The sequence below is a fragment of the Nyctereutes procyonoides genome, unplaced genomic scaffold (assembly GCF_905146905.1).
Source record: "Nyctereutes procyonoides isolate TBG_1078 unplaced genomic scaffold, NYPRO_anot_genome, whole genome shotgun sequence".
NCBI lineage: Eukaryota > Metazoa > Chordata > Mammalia > Carnivora > Canidae > Nyctereutes > Nyctereutes procyonoides.
This window is the reverse complement of record NW_026575046.1, coordinates 61,691,204-61,712,425: the sequence shown is the minus strand read 5'-3', so window position 1 is coordinate 61,712,425 and position 21,222 is coordinate 61,691,204. Positions and strand designations below refer to the sequence as shown.

Here is a 21,222-nt window from a genome sequence, read left to right as displayed (position 1 = left end):
CAAACTTTAGAATAGAAGGTGATTTGGTTAAGAAGATGATTCTGTTAAATATTTAACAATGGAGTCTATGCAGATGCTGATGATAATGATGAGGAGGATAATAATAAAAAATAAAAACACCTTGATCTATAGTGTTTGCCAACTTCTGTGGCATAAATATTCCACCGTGACTGATTCCAAAATACCTATATGACATTACTCATTATGGAGTTGGGAGGAGATGTACATGGTTGACCGTTGTGAGTTGGTGTAAACTGGTTGACACACACCACAGGGGTAATTCCAAAGCTATTTAAACTGTTGGAGAACATAGATAATATAGTACTTCTAAATTCTTTTTATGAAGTGCATAAAGTATTTACAGAAAAATTGACAAGGATTATAGAGAAAATAACTACATACTCATCTCAGGTATGAATATAGGTACAAAAATCCTAAATAAAGTAATTCTAAACAACACCAGCAGCATAAATAGCAGAGTAAAACATCATGGCCAACTGAGATTTATTCCAAGTATGCAATGACATTTAAATATTAGAATATCCATTTATTTAATCTTTTTAATAGGTCTAAGGACAAAAGCCATAATTCCACAGATACAGAAAGAGCTTTGCCAAATTCAATAATGATCCTTGGTAAAAGGCATATAAAAATAGATGTATATGTCCTTAGTGTGATAAAACATATCCATCTCAGTCCACAAGCCAATGTCAAACTTAATGGGCAAACATAAGAAGCATTTTTATTAATGTGAGGACAAGATAAGGTATCTGTTACCACCACTATTATTTAATGTTTTACTGGAAATACTAACCAATGTAATTAGACAGGAGAAATAAACAACAGACATGAAAATGGAAAACATATGGCCAAACTGTCATGCTTACAGATGATTTGATTTGACTTGACAATTGGAAACTCAAGAGAACCAACTGAAATACTAACGAGAACTCTATGATGAAGTAAAGCATAAAGTTAACATACAATTAGTGGAACAAAAACTAGTTGGAGAGTATTTTCCATGAAAGATACCATTTGCAGAAGCAACATAAAAGTTAATAAATTGGGAATATTATAATCACACATTAACAAAAATGTATAATATCTTAATGAGGAAAACTTTATTTTTTTTTTAAATATATTTTGTAATTTTTATTTATTTATGATAGTCACACAGAGAGAGAGAGAGAGAGAGGCAGAGACACAGGCAGAGGGAGAAGCAGGCTCCATGCACCGGGAGCCCGACGTGGGATTCGATCCCGGGTCTCCAGGATCGCGCCCTGGGCCAAAGGCAGGCGCTAAACCGCTGCGCCACCCAGGGATCCCGATGAGGAAAACTTTAAAACCCAGTAGAAGGATGCAAAAGAAGACTTGAAGTTATGGACAGACCTATCATATTGCAGGAAAACTCAAGACCATTAATATATCAATGTGTTTTTGTTGTTGTTAAAATGTAAATTCATTATGAAACTAACTACCAAAGTTTTTTTTTTTTAAAGATCTTATTTATTCATGAGAGATACACAGAGGCAGAGACACAGGTGGAGGAAGAATCAGATTCCCTGTGGGGAGCCTGATGAGGGACTGGATCCCAGAACCCTGGGATCACAACCTGAGCCCAAGGCAGACACTCAACCACTGAGCCACCCAGGTGTCCCATAAAAGTATTTAAAGAAAACAGAGAACTCAATTTGAAGGAAGCTGTAATTATATATATATATATATATATATATATATATATATATATATATAATATATAATACTATATATAATATAATTACATATAATATATATACATATACATATACATATATACATATACATATATAAAGCCCTAAAACACTGAAAAATTTAACCTGTTAAAATATTTTTTAAATATTAAAAATATATAACCTATTAAAAATTTTAACCTATTAAGAAAAAACGAAGACCTATTGATTTTATTTTTAAAAACCCTTTTACATAGGGAGGAAAAGACTATGCAAGGTCAAAAGACAGTGAACTTAAAAAATATTAGGAAACTATATCACAGGCAATGATAGATTATATATGTTTCTGATATGTGAAGTGTTCAAAGAAATCAGCAATAAAATTCTTAGCAGCCTAGTATAAAAACAGATCAGCAATTGTACTCCCAGAAATGCTTCCATATGTAAAATGACATATATATGATAGTATTTATTATAGAGCAGATATGCTAGCTAACCAAGGGAAATAATAAAAGAGCTATCAGTTGAGAAATCGTTAAATTATGGTACATCCAATCTGTAGAATGTTGTGTGACTCTCTCAAAAGAATTAGGAAGCTCCTACATACTTAATATGTGAGTCTATGCAGTATATATCATTAAGGGAATAAAACAAGGTACAAAACAATATATATAGCATGCCATTATTTATACATAAAAGATGGAACAATAAGAATCTATGTTTAAAAAAAAACTCTGAAAGATGGATAATGATAGATAATGACTACCAATGGATGAGGAGAAACAGGTACATGGCACGATTAGGGTGGGAGAAAGACTGTTCACTGTACTCTTGTATTTATTTTTAAATTTTGAACCATGATTCAAAATAAATTGGATTTTTTTAAAAGGCTGAAATAAAATTCATAGAACGTATAACCTAAGTTACACATGTCCAAAGCATAGTATATAGAATGATGTTCATTGCAATGCTTTTCTTGTAGTGAAAAAAATGCAAAGAGAAATTATATGCCTATCAGGAAAAAATGGTTAAATATGGTAAATCATGATATTGAATGCTGTACAGCAGTTTTTTAAAAAGTTAAGGTAGATTAAAAAGAAGTAAGATAAATAAGATTTTAACACAGAATGACTTCAGGACATATTTTTGAGCAAAAAGCATTTGAGTATAAAACATTTGTACACTAGGATAGAATTTATGTATTTAAAATAAGCACAAAAACTCTCACACACAGGTACAGAAACGTACACCTGTCTGTGTATAAACGCATAGAAATAATTTTTAAAGGATAGACACAAACCCCTAAAGTAGTTACTTTTGGGGGAATACCCTGATTGGAGTAGCAAAAAGTAGAAGAAGGTAAAAACAAAACAAAACAAAACAAAAAAAAACCCTAGCTTTTTCAGTATCTGGATTTTTATTAAAATATGCTAATATTTTACTTAAGTAATACTATTAGTAAAAATAATAAAAGATCCAAAGAAGGCAGGAGCTTTGGGTGTTTTGTAACTAACCATTGTGGGACTTTGAAACTTTGTTTTCCCAAGGACTGTGACGAAGAAAGTTTCTTTGAAAACATTCCTTTGCTTCTTCAAATTTAAATAACCCAGTGCTGAGAATCCACAATATACTTTCTATACTGCATCATTATTAAAGGGTGGGATATATATATGAATCAAATATTCAAGTAAATAAAGAGGTACAGAGAAAAAAGTAAAGAGGTACATGGGTATATCGCATGGATCACCGATTTACTGAAAATGGGAAGGAAGACATTAGCATTAATACTAGCTGCTATTTGCCGAGTGATTTCTTTAGAGCCAGGCACTGTGCTGGTGTTTTACATATGTACATGGTCTCATTTAATCTTGAAAATATCTCCTGAAGCTAGATATTATCCCCATTTTATATGAGGAAATTGAAGCTTAGAGAGATATTATGTAGTTTATCCAAGGTCCCAAGGGCTAATAAGTGTCCTTTGTGAGGTTCAAAACCAGATCTAATGCTGTGAGGTCTGCATTCTTCCCTCTGTTCCATGCTGCCCCCCGATAACGTACACTTAACAATAGAACTACACTGAATGAATTTTGATTTTTCTTGATGATTCAAGAAAGCACTTCTGGCTTTTTCAGTATTTCAGGAATCCCGTTAAGAGCATCAATGATCAGAGCCTTAGTGAAGCATGAAAGTGATGGTTAATTGGAGATATCCGGTTGAAAGAAAGCATACTGACACTGTATTTACAGAATTTAGTGCTTTTATTAATAGATTAATAAAGATTTAGCAAAATCGCTGGTGTGGTTTTTACGTAGCCCCTTTGTTATTCATTGATCTGCATGTTCTGAGGGCCTTTATCCCCTTTATACTGATTTCAAATGTTGTCATTATCAGCACCTAAATCAGACCTTGTATCTCTGTTTGTAGACCTATAGATATTGTTTAGATACATGGATGTGATTTCCCCCCTGTTGGAATCTCATAGGAGTAGATCTGGTCTCTGTAACCTGAATCAACACAAAGCAGAGTTTAGGTATACTGCACCAATGGCTTCATAGACAACCCCTTTGGTTATAGATTATAAATGTCATTTAGAGAAAGCACAAGATGGCTCCTGAGTGTCTAGTAAACTTCAACAACCACCTGAGAGATACCTCCATGTGACTGCATAAAATGGAAATAAAGAATGGCAAATAACCCATTGACTATGCACTTTCTCACCCGCTGAGAGCAAAACGCAATCCAATGCAATTTTAGTACTTACATGCCTCTGGGGAAAATAGACCCCTAAAAATCACTGAGTGCAGCACTGGAAAAATTTCTTAAATTTGTGCTATGCTTGGTGTTATAAAACCCAAGGAAGCTTAGGCTTTCTCCTTGAGTAAAATGGACTGGTAATTTTGTTTTGTTATATTATCCACCAAGCATAATGATAATGGGTCACATGCAATTTAGGAAAAAATTAAGTCTAATAAGAAAAATCTCTAATAAATACTAACAGCATCTTATTGGTATTGTCATTGGTCTAACCCTTCTATTAACATTTGTTTTTTTTTACATATTAAATGATCTGTAATATGTTGAAAATGAAGAAGATAGTAAAAATTTAAGAAAAAACACACATTCTTATATACATTGTACAAATGTTTACATGCCTTTTCCCTTGGGCAGGTCCTAGGTGGTATGGTATATGCAAGGAAACAGTACTAAGTTATAACAGGAGATTCATATTTTTTGTATGCTGAGCAATAAAGTTGCTCAGGGTAGGGGGTAGATCCTTTCATTAACTAGGAACACAACCAATTCAATGAACAACAAAGATTGAAGATCAGAATTCAGCCCTAAATAAAGTATACAAATATCCTCTCAAATCAGGCTTCTTCTGGGACCCGGAAAGAGTGTGGAGTAATTTAGGGAAGCTCTAGTATCCAAGCAAAGGTGTGGGGGAAGCCTCCACAGCACTAGATACCCCTCATGGACAATGTGGTAGGGTGGGATAGAACTAAGGGGAGTATCCAGGAAGCTTTGATTAGATATGTGCTTCTCAAGCCTACATAAGAATCTCCCAGGGAGCATCTGTTAGGTAAAGATGCTTGAGCACCTACTTGCTGGGCTTTCGATTCAGTGGGCCTGAGGTGACACCCCAGCATCTCTTATTTTTAATGAGCTCTTCTGGTGATTCATCCACATACAATAATTCAAGGACCACAACACTGAATGACACTGACAAGGAATCTCTTTTCCCAAGGCTTCTCTGCTCTCCTCCTAAAAAAATTTACAGTTGAGGTGAAGATAACAGAAAGAAACTTAAACAAATGTGGTAAAGGGTTACGAGTGCCTGTGAAACATGGGAACGCCAAGGACTGAGTCATTGGGTGAAGGGTTGCCTAAGTCCATGCAAGGCTTGAACAAAGGGCTGGCCTTTGGTGTAGGGAAGAGGACTTTGCAGGACTGGTGTGAAGATTGGATACTTGGGTGATATTCACTAATTAGTTGTAGAGGGTGAATAGGAGAGAAGAGCAGGAGATGACTGTCAGGCCTTTAGCCTGGATAACTTTGTTGGGAGGTAAAGCCATTTTATGAGGAATGGCATTTTGGAAGGAACAGATTCAAGGGAGCATGTTGAATGTGAGGTTCTACGCAAAGAAGTAGAGATGCTCTAAGTCACAGGTCAATAACTTTTTCTGTAAAAGGCCAGGTAGTAAATATTTTAGGCTCTGCAGGCCAGGTGGTCTTCGTTGTGACTACTCAACTCTGTCATCATAGTGTGAAAATATTCTTAGGTAATACATAAATATAAATGGCCATGTTCCAGTAAAAAATTATTTATAAAACAGGTGGTGGGCCATATTTGTCTATGACTCTAGCTTATCAGTCCTGCTGTATGATAGCAGATAGAGAAATAGGCATATTAATATTAATTCTTAAATGTCTGTGTACGTGGTATCTTTCTTTTTTAAAAAAATGTGTTTATTTATTTTAGAGAAAGTGTGCACAAGTGGGAGGAGGGGCAGAGCTAGAGAATATCAAACAGACTCCTTGTTGAGCAGGGAGCTTGATGTGGGGCTTGATCTCCTGACCCATGGGATCATGACCTGATCCAAAACCTAGAGTCAGACACTTAACTGACTGAGCCACCCAGGTGCCCCATATGTCATACATGGTATCTTTCTGTGTAGCCATAGAATCACACCCACTTTATATAAAGACTGCATTTCATGCTTATTTTGAATGAAGAATTTCTCTTCAGACTACCTAAGCATTGTTCAATGATTAAATTAAATGTGGAAGTATAAATTAAAACAACTAGATACATTTTGTACTTACTGGTTCAGCCAAATTTAAAAATCTGGCACTACCAAGTGCTGACAAAGCTGTAGAGCAACAGAAACTCAAAAGCTATTTTGGTGGAAGTATTAATTAGCTTATCTGCTATGGAACGAAATCTGTTATTATCTAGTGAATGTATGCAAGCCCTAAAATTTAGTAATTCTCTTCCCAGGACACTAACCCAGGACAAGCTATTGAACATGTTCAGATCAATTTGAACTATAGTCACACTATTGTCTGTAAGAGCAAAACAAAACCAAATAGAAAAACTGGAAATAACCCAAATAGTTTATTAAATAAAGTTGAGTAACATTCACCATGGATGAACTTATAAAATGGGGAGAGAAAGAAACTGAATGAGATCATTTATATAAAGTCCAAAAATGCCAATTAAAACAATATTTTAAAAGGATTCTTTCAGAGGTGGCAAAATGAGGAAGAAAACCATGGAATAAAAAACTCAAAGTTCAAGGTTGCTTTTACCACTGGCAGTAAGTGGAGGCAAAGAAGTCAGACCTGAGAGGAACAACTGAAGAGATTTATTTATTTGTAAGCTTGGTGATGGGTACACAGATATTTTTAAAACCTCCATTCTCAGTAGTTTATATATGTTATGTCTATCCCTTTGTAATGAAGCAAGCATTACTTAATCATGAAAAGCAAGACAAAGCCAAAATCATACTCAGTTTCATTTTATTTCATTTTAGATTTTCAAGATGTAGTTAACTTAAGGTTATTCTCCTCTAAAAAGGCAATGTTAATTTTGCGGACTGACTGCTTATCTAACTCAGGGTTTTTTGCTAGTCAGGTCACCTTTCCCAGTGATTAAAGGCCAGCTGGCTTCCAGTGTCTCATCTGGGCAGAAGACAGTGGGGACGAGGGACAGCACGGTGGAGGGAGGAGGCCTGGAGGCAGGCTGCCGTAGCTGGTGTAGGGTCATTTGAGTTCCCCAACTTAAGGAGAATAAGCATTGTCTTTGGCATCGGACAGAATGTGGTTAAATTCCTCCCTGCCACTCAGCAAGTGATCCTCCTGCTGTCTTTGTAGATCCCAGTCATCTTGGCTGACAGGGACACTGTGTAGTGGTTTTGTGGTAAAGAAGCTATTGCTACCTAATTTTTAATTTCTTGAAAATCACTTTGTCGTGTCATGATTACAAGGCTTGGAAGAAGATAAACTCTCTGTCCATTCCGAGTATAAATGGGCACTTGAGATGAAACCACCTAGTTAATTTCCCCTTGTTGCTGGAGTAGAATCTGAATCCAAACCACAGCACAACCTAGCCCCTAAATCTCTATTAAAAACCACCTTGGGTAGTCTGGCAACGCTTTATTTAAAGTCAGCAGAGAATTATAAAGTCAAAAGTGAAAAATGGTACAACAAGAAAGAATCATAAAAAAATACTAGATCAGTTAAATGTAGTCAAAGGCAATTTAGTGTGTTCTGGCGCCAGTCGGTATTGATGCAAAGAATGTGATGTGTCAGGGGTGGGCAGGAGCATGTAGGAAATGCAGAATGAAGGATGCAGCTCCAGGCTTGATGCTGGAGCAGCCACAAGAGGCTATGAAGGATACCTCACTGTCCTGCTTTTGCACGTGGAATTTCAGGGAGAATCTAATTCTCTCAGTCTGGACATCTTTTGTTTTGTTTTGGTTTGGTTTGTTTTTTGTTTTGTTGATGTAGTATATTTTTAAAATTAGAATTTTTTCTTTCCTGTAGATAAGCTAACCTAGAGGCTGTTTAAATTGGGTCAGAGCAGGAAGGTAGGTATCCATCTCCAGTATTTTTTAGTATCCTAGTATTCTAGTCTCTTGCTTTTCCATACCTATAGTCCAAGCTGTGATTGTTTCTGCTCATCTTTTCTAGCTGCTTTAGTAATATTAACTAATCAGATTTATACTAACCAAAGCTATGATTATTAAGCAACTACCATGTTCTAGGCAGTGTGCTGTACTACATATACATTATCTCACCAATTCTCACAAAAACCTTATAAGGTAGATCTTAGTTGGTACTGATTTTACAGATGAGGACAACTAAGGCACAGAGACTCAGAACTCATTTGGATGTTACACACTGAGGAGCAGAAGCAGGACTCAAGAAGCCTGACTCCAAAGTAGGTGCTATGCTAGAAGGCTTGCTTCCCTAACCTCATCAGCAGTTGTGGATGGGGACCACTACCTCTAGAGAGCGTAGTTGCCATATAGGACCTTATAGGATAGCATGAAGAACTTAAACCTGAGACCTGTGTTTCAATCCTGGCTTTGCCACTTCCTGGCTTTGTGATCTTGGGCAAGTTACTTGACTCTTCTATCTCTGTAAATTGGCTATAGTAGTAATACAGATCTTAGTGGCATTGTTGTGAGGATCCTATGAGTTGATACAAGTGAAGTGTTTTAGAAAGTTTGTGACTCATAGTAATACCATATACATGTCATTGTTGCTCCTGCTTCTATACTGTTATTGTTGTTGTTACTGTTGTTTTTGATGTATCTTCTGGGGGCAGGAGTCTTCACTGATAAAAATAGTTGTGGATGGGGTGGGCAAGAGGGGAGGTAAAGGACAGCTCTTATGGCAGGCCAGTGTGGCAGAACTACTTAGCCAAAGCACTCAGTACCCTTCCAATCCTACTATGTGCAGGGCCATATCCACATTTGGTACATCCATTTGTCACAAATAAAACAGGTTTAGAAGGTTAAATGAAGCAACCAGATTCCTTGGGTACTTCCACATACAACAGGAACTTCTGAGATACCTGTCCTTCTTTCCCATCTAAACATTCACCTCCAGGAGAAAGGGAAGGAGGTTTGGAAACTTCTTTAAGTTCTAGTAGGTCTTATCAGAGTCTTGTTTGTAGATTCAGGAGGAGTGATTGGTTTAATGTAAATGCTTGAGAGGGCCTGAAAGAGATTAGAGAAACCTATTCCACAGGATAAAGGCAGGACAGGAGGGAACCATTAATCTCACGGACATTCAATTCCCTAAGAACTTTTTTTGGGAATGACCAGAAACAAGCCAGGCCATATGCTGTCCATTTGCAATCCTCTGAGCTGACTTTTTTTTTCTTCGACAGATCGAGGCCAATGCCATTGCCTCATTTAAGATGGTTCTTAAACTTGAAAAGGAACTGAAAGGTTGAGACGTGCATGTGGAGTCAACCCAGATGATTTGATGAAAGTAGTCCTGTCAAACACCAGGGCTTTCCCGATAGTCAAAAACAGTCTGATGACATGTTCGAAGCTTCCCAGACTGGCTTGAATTTTAGTAAATATGAACAATCAGGGAAGACATAGTTATGCTGTGGAGAGTTCTGAGATGTGGAGAGAACAAGTTAATTGTTCAGCCTCAACTGAGACCTTTCACTCAAGTCATTAATCACAGTGCACAGCTTACGCTGCTCTCCTGCTCCAGATGAAGGCTCATTCCAGGTGCTGGCCATTTGCGTTTCCCTCCAACTGGGCTGATTTATGAACCCAGAGATGTTTCCTGGTTTTTCCAAATACTTTCCCATTACTTTGTAATAAAGGGGACATGTGATTTCTGCTTTTTTTTTTTTTTGCAGATCCTCAGTTTTAACATCCCTAATACCAAAGATTTTTTCAATTAGTTTGTGGCCTGCTTTCTGTGATCTGGAGAGTAGAAATGTTGTTCTGTGTTTTGAGTATCAAAGTTAAGACTCTCTTATTTCTTTCCCCTTTGGCTGGAGTTGACAGTGCAAAAGTGCTGCACTGCTGCACGAGTCTTTGTGCCCACATTGAACATCTCAATGTGAGTTAAGGCTTAGGAAACCTTAGTGACAACAGCTCACCACAGGTGTTTATTAGCGCCATCCCACTCCAATGCAAATACTTCAGGGTATAATATCAGAAGGCCTTCCACATTTGGGCCAGGTCTCCAGTGACATTGTAAGCCAATATTGAAGACTTCACAAGAGAATGTGAGTGTCAGAGAAGGACATTTTAATATTGAGGCTGAACAGTGTGCTGCCAAGTGGAGTGTTACCTGTTTGAAAGGTAAGCCTGATCTGAGCTGATAAGGGGCAACAGATCCCTTGGGAATTATCCCAAGTAGCAGAAATGCATTACAGAAAAGTAATTGGAAATTGATATTTGACATGTCTCTTGGTTACTTTTTATACTTGATAACACGAAAGGGTTTGTCTAGGAGCTGCTAGTGACTAATATGTGAAATCCTGCAATCCGTTGCTGAAATGCAATCACTTCTTTGTTGAAAGTAAGCAGCTGCCTTCTGATCCTTTGCTTCCTAACTAGCACTTCAAGTGTAGGGACCCATGGGCTTAATTTGGGTGAAATGAGTAGTGAATACAGCCTTTTGATAATTCTCTGAAATAAAATCATCACTGGCAATGGAATGCTGTCCTTAAAATGCAACTCAATTTAACAGGTACTTGTTCAGAGCCTGCTATGGGCTCTATATTGTGTTGCGTGCTGTGGGATATACAAAATAAATATCAAATATGGCCTCTGCCCTTGAAGAACTTATAGGCTCTTAGGAAGGATGATGTGTTTATGAAACACATTTTACATGGCAAGATAAGATATCACGTATGTGCCAAAGTGAGTGGGACCTGGAATAAGTATAATGGAGTCAGAAAAAAGAGAGTAGGGTAGACTGGAATTGTCAGGGAAGCTTTATAGATGAGGTGGGACAAAGACACCAATATCTTAAACCCCAAACTCTACCTTAAAGAAATTGCAAGGAACACAGTATCAGATTACTTAAAAATTATGGAGTCCCATATAAGTGAAAGTAAATTTGTTCAATATGAGAATGGATTAATTTTGTTCAGTAAATATTTATTGAGTCCATCTATGTGCCAACAACTGTATACGGTGAGGTAAGGGAAGAATAATCTGTACAAAAAACACATCTGGGTATTCTCAGGTGCTACCCTCTCTTAACATAGATATTAAAGTTATTGCTGGTCTGTGTGATTCCAAAACCTGTGATTTTAACCACTTATCATTCTGTCTCTCAAATAGATCTTGTGCTTGCTTTAGCAGCACATATCCTAAAATTGGAACGGTACAGAAAAGATTAGCATGGCTCCTGTGCAAGGATGGCATGCAAATTCATGACGTGTTCTATATATATGTAAGGTCTTATTTCTTTGGGTTAAGAAGCTGAGTCTATCTTTTTGTTTAGTGGATGAATGACATGTCCAGTCTCATAAGTTATATGCAGTATAAACAGTTGCATGCATCCTCATGGTAAAAGAAAGACACACTGAGCACTAAATGTAGTCCCAAAATATTAGGTTAGGGAGTATTTGAAAAGCACCTGGCCCAAATTCGGGACCATAAGCAGAGCTCAAGCTCTCTGAAGATTAAGCTTTTATTGGAATTTCCATCATTACCCTTGACAGCTACTGTGGAAACCCAGTTAGAAGGGGCTTCCATCATTAGAATTAGAGAGAGTCTTGTACTGGGCTCTTTGGCGTTTGTGAAGTTTGAAATTGGCACCACCCAGATTTATTGGTTAAGTTACTAAAGATTCTATCTCTATTCTTCCTTGCAAACTTAGGAAATCAATTTTTTGTTCACCACTTAAGGTACAGGTATAACTGGGCAATTGCAAATTGTTCTAGAAAGAAAGGAAATCAGGATGATAATGGTGGTGGCATTGGTGGTCATCATGGACATGGTAGTCATTATTCTAAATATCCACATAACTTTTAAGTAATATAACCACAGAACACTAGTAAACCCTGGAAAGAATCTAAGATATAAAGCACTGAGGGGCAGAGGTGTCAGACTTTATTTAGCTAAGCAATACCAGAAGAGGACTAGAAAATCCCCTTTTCTAGCTAGCAATCATTCTCATACCACAATGAGACCCCTGCTTGGTAACCCCTGCATATCTGCCACCCATGTGACTGCTTTTCAAAGCTAATTTAAGTATCAAATTTAAATGGAATTCTGAAAACACATTTTTTTTTTTTTTTTTTTAGTCTGGAGGGAGTGGTGGAAGGAAAAGCTACAAGAAATTTGAAATCACTCTTGATTCCTGTCATTTTCCTTAGTATTTAACCACTCTCCAGTTGAAAGTTTCACTTGGCCTCCATGGGTAGACACATACATATGTGCTCCCTTGTTCATATGCATGCATGTATATATATTGATATGCATTCCTCTTCATCATCTGTAGGCATTTTACAAATAATGGCTTGTGTGTGTGTTTTATCATCTTATTTTTTAAATGAAAATGACAACTTCAAAGTTTTTTGCAGAAATAGTTCTTCAATAGTAAAGAAACTCCAGCTTGTAGGCTAGGGTCATCTTTGGGTAACATGTAACAAAATTCCACAGAGGAGTTGGCATGGGCAGAGTATAGGCAGCGTAGCTTTAGAATTTTTGTCTTTCCATTTTCAGGCAGACAAGCAAAGTTGGTAACAAAAACATTGAGTTAGTGGAAAACCCCTGTTGTAAAGAGTCAGATGGGAAAGGTAGAACAAGGTTAAGAGTGCAAGCAATTAAATTAGTATGATGTGGATTGAGGCAAGAGGAGATATGGATATGCTCCACCCTCTCCCAAAGTCTTTCTCCTCTGTAAGACCATTACTGAGCTGGGAGTGGGGTTGAGAATATAAAAGGAGTTTGGACTTCGGAGTTGAAACTTTTGTTGTGGATGAAGCAGTTTGGGAAGCCTTTCTTGACTAGAGCCTTGGAGGATTTTCTGTACTGAAGGGAGTCAGAGAGGAGCTCAGAGGAGAGGAGGTAGACCATTCAGAATCTGATCCAGCTTCTGGGTTTAAGGGTGAGAAAGTACTACCAGATTTCCACAAACCAAGGAGGCAAGTCAGCATGATCAAAATCCAGCCCTGGCTCCACTCATCAAGCCATGTGTCTGTAAGGTGCATCAGTGGGGTATCTTTTTTCTAATTTTATCCAGAGTATTGTCCAGAACAGCATAGTCCCTGGATATGGAAATTTTTGGTTTTCCCATAGGTTGTCCAGGTTTATTCATGTACTTAGGAAAGGAAGCTGAGATTTAGAGGTGACATTCCTGAGAAAAACACTTCCTAATGTACTTTTTCTTAAGTAGGTAAGCACAGACAGTAAGAAAACCTGGTGGCTCCAGGAGCAGACCAGCTACAGAAGTCACCATCTCTAGTGGGCAGGGTGAGTTCAAAAGGGAAATGACCAACGGGGTCTTTGATTTCACACTTTTAAAGAAGGAGCTCCAGGATATAGACACCCAAATTTCCAGATTCTCACATGTCTAATTCCCTTTGGGAATGTTATGAGCAAGTCTGGCTTCAGTGGTTCCTTCTTTGCTTGTCCATAAACTCCCTGTCTTAATTATTGTGCAAGTCCTTGTCCTTGGTGCCATAGTGCCATGAGGAGTGAGGCCCCTGGAAGAACCTGATGACTTTGAGTAGCTTAGAGGTCATTGTGAAAGCAAGGAAGACAACAAGCATGATTATGCTAACTGAAGTGTGTACAAAGCCTATTTGACAATAGCCAGGGGACCTTGAAAAATCAGAGACCGCCATCACATATGGAGAGGTTTTCCCATCTTCACCTCAGTGGCTGTTTCCTCTTATTGAAGAATGAAAACAGTAAATGGCCTAAAGCATGCTAATAGCAAATCCCTTGACTTTATTCATTTCATGGCTGCAATACTTGGTGGTAATATTAGTAAAGGCCCTGACAGTCCTCATAGGAGAAATGCCAGAAACGAGGCAACTGAATGTTCATTCACCTGCTTTAAGTTCTTTCAGAAATAACATGATTTATAAAAGAATGCAGAATCATAATTGTCAGCCAAGATGTCATTTTAACTTTAGGATGTCCAGAAACAAAGGGATATTATATCCTTTGTTCTTGGAGCACCACAGATGCCAAATTATGCACAGGGTTCCCTCTTGGCATTGAGTGCTTTGGAGCCTAGAGGCAACCAGTGATTTCAGAAAGATGTTGCCTCTGGTGGTGTCCTCACCTGAATATCTCCCTGGAGCTGTGGGAGGAAACATGGCACTCCTAGCTTCTCTGCATTCTGATAGAGCAGGAGACAGCAAGAGGGATGGCAATCTTAGAAATGGCCGATGGCCTGAGGTAGACTATTCTCAGTCTTACTCTATGAGGCTTGACAAAAGCACCATTAATGTACTAAAGAAATAATTCATTACTTTTGGTTTTGTCTGTACATCAACATATGCCAACAGATGCTCAGTTGAAAACATGAATATTTGATTAATATAATATCAGGCATCTGGGACAGAGAGCAGTGGAATTTGGGGGGTTGAGTAAGACTCAAATGTCATCCATTCTAACCACAGCTGTCTGAATGCACATAGTAGGCACTGAAAATATTTGTTGATTAGTTTTTCTTTGATTTGAACAACTTGGTTGCTTGGTTTTGAGCCCAGATGTTTGGCATCCAGCCAGAGTTGTGTGCTCTGCATGCTGTCATCAGCCTCACCACCACAGAGATGGTTGGCAGGGGGCATCATTCTTCCTATCCCCATGATGAAGTCTCTTCTTTCTTCTGTCTGGCGCATGCACGCTGGCTATAGGCCATAGAACATACTGCAGGTGGCCCATTGAGTTAAAGGCCTATTAGTTCACAGCACTGACCTGAAACCTGAGGAGGAAACATGAGAACACCCTGGGAAGGAAGGAAGAAGATTAAAATATGGGATGCTATTGATTTATTAATTCCTAGAGAACAATGGCAAGACAGGGTAGTTACAAGAAAGGGCACCTTCTGATTGACTAGTGCTGATAGCATGAATGACAGAGGGAAAGGGACACAATGGTAGAGTGCATACACTATCCACAGGTCTGCATTTCAGATCTGCCATAACTCCAGTATGTGGCTTTAAGCTCAGGTCTCAGTTCCCCACTCTGTAAAATAAAGTGAATGTCAGGATATTCTTCAATACTATTCTTCTCTGATAATCTGATCAGGAATTATGAAATCCTCATTTCCCCATAATTCAATGTCCCTCAGATATCTAGAATTTATTTACCTTTATATATAATCAAGTAGACCTCTAATATTCTAGGAAGATTCGGCATGCAAAGTAGTGAAAGAAGGTATACACCATGCCTTAATATCCAAGAAGACAGCAGGCTTTGAAGGTCCAAGAAACCCATTCTAGATAAAAATATAAAGATTTGTATGGTTTTAAGTCAAGATCTCTTTCAAAGTAAAATCATCACAAGTTTTATCTTTCTTCTTTTTTGAAAAAAAAAAAAAGATTTTATTTATTTCTTTGAGAAAGAGAGAGAGAGGGAGGGAGAAGCAGATACCCGCTGAGTAGAGAGCCTCATGCAACGCTCCATCCCAGATCCCTGAGAACGTGACCTGAGCCAAAGACAGAGCTTAACCAGCTGAGCCACTCAGGTGCCTCTTTATCTTTCTTCTTGAAGCACATTCTTGGCTGTTACTGGTTCACACAGTGTTAGTATGACACCTTCATGAGTAGGTCCCAAACAGCCTCTGCTGCCAGTGGTAAAAATGGTTTCTCTTTAGCCCATCTAAGAAGTCAGGGCTGTATTTTGTGTGGGTGGTTGAGAAACTAGAGCTAGGATAACTAATCTGTAGTTGAACCCGGCAAGTAGAGCTAGAAGTCACAACCCTATCTGACTGAAATAGACTCACTCCACAGGAGGTTTCCCATATCTTCCAACCCCAATGGAGGTTGATCAAGTGGTTCCTTGTGTAAAAGGCAAAACTCAGAAGTTTCTATAAACCTCTCACTTCTGCATGGTAATTGATAGCTTTCTAAGAGGTTTGTAACAATTATTAACCAAGTAGTTTAATCTCCATAGTAATCCTGAGAGGTCATATTATTTTCCTAGATTATAATAATCCTGTAAAGTCAGGGTTATATCCCTATGTCACAGATGGAGACTCGAGGTATAAATATGATAATGGAGTTTTAGCTGTTTCTCACAGGGCATTTTTGGTGGATGCTGGAAGAGCCCCCATCCTGAAGCTCCATGGTGTTCCACATTTATAATTAACCTTTGTCTATAGGTTAAGGCAATCCTGATTCTGGGTACTCCTTTTTAAAATGAAGACACTCCTGGGAATGAAATCACTCAAGCTTGCTATCACTTAAATATTTGCCTGAATGATATTTTGACCATCATTTTCATCTGACTTGGTTGAGCACAAAATGCTAACATGTTTAAGATTAGGATAAAATGAAGGGAGGTTGGGACAGATTTGTGTTGGGGAAGTTTGTTTGGAGTCACCATCCTTGTGGGATTGTAATCAGGAGGACCTTAGGCCTCCGTTTCTGAATAAGGGAAGTCCCTGAGCAAGGAATGGTGTGTAGGGCACACAGCAAGGAAGATAATGAAAACAAAATAACTATTCACATTTTTAGCTCAGTTGGCCTACCTGTAATGCACCCACGGTGAATGGGGCAGGATTGTGATGGATGGGGTCAAATCTATCTGCTGTTATTTGCCAAGTACCTGGCTTTGGGCATTGGTCCATTTCATATGTTCTCTTATTCTGCTAACTACTTAAGGCAGAAAAATCATTCCTCTATTTGACTCAAATATATGCCAGTTGAAACTGAAATCCTCATACTGAGCAAATGTACCAAAGAACACTCTATAAACTTAATGAGGGAGATGAAGAGATATGTGCCAGAAACCTAGAAAATTTAACACTGATGAGGTTATGACTATTATATGTTTAGTTAAATTGTTGACACTGACAGGACATGGCTGAGGAAATCTACCGTCCGTTTTCTCCTTGTATCAGTGATAATGGTTCCTTAGTGTGCTCTTCTCAGTTAACAAAAGTATTCCTGAAAGTTAAATGCAGGGAGAAGAAGTGACACAAGAAATACTTTTATTATCTCTGTTCTTCTGGGAGTTCCCTCCAGGAACATTATTTAAAACAGGACTTCTCCTGACTGGCAAATGAGTTGGGAGAGAAGGAATCATAGGTTCAGAGGTGAATGTGGATCCTCCTGAGAGTTGCAGTGTCTCCTAACTGTTAGGCTTGTACACTTGCCCTGGAAAATCCATCTAGCACAATGCTGCCCTGGCCTTCCAGAAATACTCCTCTCTTTCATATTTTTCCTTTCTCTTAAAAACTGACCAAAATTCTCCTTTGTCTAGTGAATAAAATCTCAATTCCTTTAAGTGCCATTTAAGGAACTTAAGTGTGATGATGAATTTTGTAAGCTTCAAAGTATTATATAAACATTAGCTATTTGAAGAGGAATCAGAGGGTGGTGGAAAGGATATTGAATTTGGACTCAGGACACCTCGATCTGAATCTTCTGCTAGTTGGGTGACCCTGGAGAGGTCACTTAAACTCTGAACCTCAGTTCCTTCATTTGTAAAAAAAGATTATTGTGATTATTAAAGAAATTGAAAGTGACATAGTAATTAGCAAACAGCCGACACTCAATACTTGTTAATGAAGATGAAGGCAATTTAGTGTAGCACTTAAGAATACTGGCCATAGGGACACAAGTCACTTATCTTTCTGTGTCTCTTATTCCCTACCTATGAAATGAGGATAAGTGGGAAGAGTCAAATGAGTTAATATATATCAGGAACTTTCAATAGATCCTGGCCCATATCAATCTTTCTGTAAATATTAAGGCTCCTATTGCTGCTGTCACCTTTATTATTCAAGGGCCTGTCCTGGTTTATATTTCCAGCTTTATTTATATTGATATTTCCATCTTACCAGTGAAAGGAGACCTTCCACCAGGTCATGACATCCTTAGGTTGGGGACTGATTCTTAACTCACTTTTAACTTCACCAAGCTTTACCCAATACCTGCAAAATAATTCTTTTGTTATTAAAAAGTGTACAAATACATGCTTGCTACCTCTACTCAGCATTGCTACCTCTACTCAGCTTGCTACCTCTACTCAGTGCAGTGAGACAAGAAAAGGAAGGAAGGAAGGAAGGAAGGAAGGAAGGAAGGAAGGAAGGAAGAAAGAAAGAAAGAAAGAAAGAAAGAAAGAAAGAAAGAAAGAAAGAAAGAATCAATCTAGACTGGAAAGGAAGAATAAAAAATATCTTTATTCATAGATTAAATGATCATCTACATTGAAAATACAGTGGAATTTATGAAAAGCTACTAGAATTAATAAGCGAATACAGCAGGTTGCAGGTTAAAAGATCAATATACAAATCGATTTTTAAAAATTCCTTATCCTTAGTATAGCCAGCATAGACCAGTTTAATGGGAACGTAGGATGAAGTGGTGGTAGTAAAACTGGAAAAGCAGGTTCAAACTCCGTTTGAGGACTTGACTTTTGATAACATGAAATTCTCTTGCTTACTCTGTCTATCCACCCCACCACTGCCTTTTTCTGTCTTTCCTGTCTTCCTCAAATTTATAGAGAACATTCTATGGAAGGATTACCAAAGACAGGGAGTGTATGTAATATCAGCACACAGACTCTGGAACTCAGGGTATCTGGAATCAAGTTCTGACTTTCTCTTAGATATCCTATGACTTAGGAAGGTTATTTCACCTTTTTGAGGCTCAGTGTGCTTTTTCATAAAAAAGAGATAATGGTAACATGACCTTTATAGGGTTATGGATAATTCAACTTACAACACTTTCTCAGTTCCTAGAAACTGGATCCAGACATGTAGATGGAGAGTGGTTACCTTCAAGGAATGTTTAGAGTAAATAGGAACAGAAACGACTCTAATGTCATAAGATAGGCACAAAGTTCTGGCTTGGACTACTGGATTTCACAGATCTTAGCTTTGGTCCAACACATCATCTATGAGATGTTAAATATTTGATTGATGAAGTATTGAAGATTATTTAGAAATATAGGGGGAAAACACTATTCTGGGGCTCATGAAGAGTGGGAAATGGAGCCAAGAATGTACCTATAATTTAGGGTAAAGAGCAATAATGAGGTCTCATAAAAATAAATAACCATGATGTTAAATAGACTGCAAATCATTTGCACCTTGAGGCTTTTCTTAGATTTTGTGCCAGTGGGGGGGAAAAATGGAAGGAAAAAGAAAGTGATAATTGGCCTTGTGCTTTATGCCAAAGGAGTTGCTTGTACACAAGATTTTGTTTTAGTGTAATCAAAGAGCTTCCCCTCCGCAACTACCACCTAAAATTATTTAAGGGAAGAAAAACAAAATCCATCCAGCTATAAAGAGCAACAAGCCTGGGATTGGAAAAAGGCTTTAATCTACTCTGCCTGGGGTCATACTGTTTTATGCTACTCTTGACTTTATTTCAAAGCTGATGTTGCTATCTAAAAAAACCAACAGCTATAATTACTTCAGTTTTATTCACTGAGAAATTATTTCCAATCATGTAAAAGAAATGGATTCTAGTGTTTGTAAGTAACCTTTTATCTTTATCCTGTCCTTTAAAGAAAATAGCATACATGTTGGGAAAAGCACTGAATAAGAAGTTTGGATGACAAGAGTTCTTAAAATTAGAGCTGTCAATGCTTAAGGTTTTAGATGTTAGCTAAGTCAAGTCCCAGATTTGATCCTCAGTTTTTCCTTTTGTAAAATGGGAACATTCATACCTACCTAGATGCCTCATAGAGTTGGGAGAGTTAGTTAAGATGCTAGACTTGGAAGTGACAAAAAAATGCAAGGCAGCGCTTGCCTTTCTCTTCCTTGTAGTGGGGCTCTGGGTCACCAAATGACAGAATTGACCTCAAGTACTTCACAGGAAGCCAATGGTGCTTTTAACAAAATGTTAGGTTAGTGTTATATGGTAGGGTATAACACAAATTTATTTTTTGCTCACAACTGCCTTTCTAAATTCACTCTGTAGGGGTAGATATTCTTCTGCTTCTGAATAAAATTTCAGTGAGTGCTCAGAGTTTGTTACTCACTCTTGGATCATAATAAGTCCTCTGGTTACCTGAGTCTCCAAATAAGTCTTGGTTCAGTTAAGAATATGAAAAATCTAGGGTAAGAATGAAAACTCTGAAATTCAGAGATACATAGGTAATGCATCTTCTGTGTGCTGGGTAGCTTCTTCCTTCATTCTTTCATCTTCTCCCCATTCCCACACACCAGGTGAGTTGGGTAGGGAGATGGGAGAGAAGCAGGAGGCAGGATCACACTTGCTTGCTGGTTCTATTGGCTGGCTTGCTCTTCCAATGGCAGATGTTTAGGTTGGCCCTTCTCCTTGCAGGCTGTTTCATGAACAGCTGGGGTTCTCTCAGTTACAGTTCTTTTGATGATAGATCCTTCTCTCCTATGGCTGTACACTTGTGAGTCCTTCAAATCCTGGGCATCTGGGGACTTTACTCTGCTAAGGTCTCCTTACCTCCAAAAGTGCAGGATCCAGGATTGTTTCAGGATGCTTTGTCTTGCTCTTGGCCTCACTTCCTCCAGGGAGATAAGAGTCTTAGATTTTCTAATAGTGAGTTTGATCCTCAAATCTAGCCTCCTTTCTTGAGCCACTTGGCAGGCAGCTTCAGCCACAGTCTTTCTTTCGCTTATTTAGGTTTTCATGTTTAAGTCAGAATTCAGTTCCCTCTGACCCTGAAAATGCATGGAGACACACACAAACATATCTATGTGAGCCATTAAACCCTCTATCATTTGCTTGCCATGAGGGGAGTACCCTTAACCCTTCTTCATGTGGGTAAAGCATTGCAGGCAAACATAAACATTTCTGAAAATTCGCTAAAGAAATCCCCATTTCTTGGGGCACCTGGGTAGCTCAGTT

The 21,222-nt window shown here is 38.1% G+C and overlaps 1 protein-coding gene and 1 non-coding gene across 2 annotated transcripts in view; both read left to right on the top strand.

Moving 5' to 3' along the window:
• Positions 1-21,222, top strand: part of LRMDA (leucine rich melanocyte differentiation associated) — a 1,013,426-nt gene that overhangs the window by 833,522 nt on the left and 158,682 nt on the right. The window lies entirely within an intron of this gene.
• On the top strand, positions 11,545-11,651 carry LOC129510064 (U6 spliceosomal RNA). Its single transcript, XR_008664506.1, has one exon. It is a non-coding gene; the product is annotated as a U6 spliceosomal RNA (small nuclear RNA).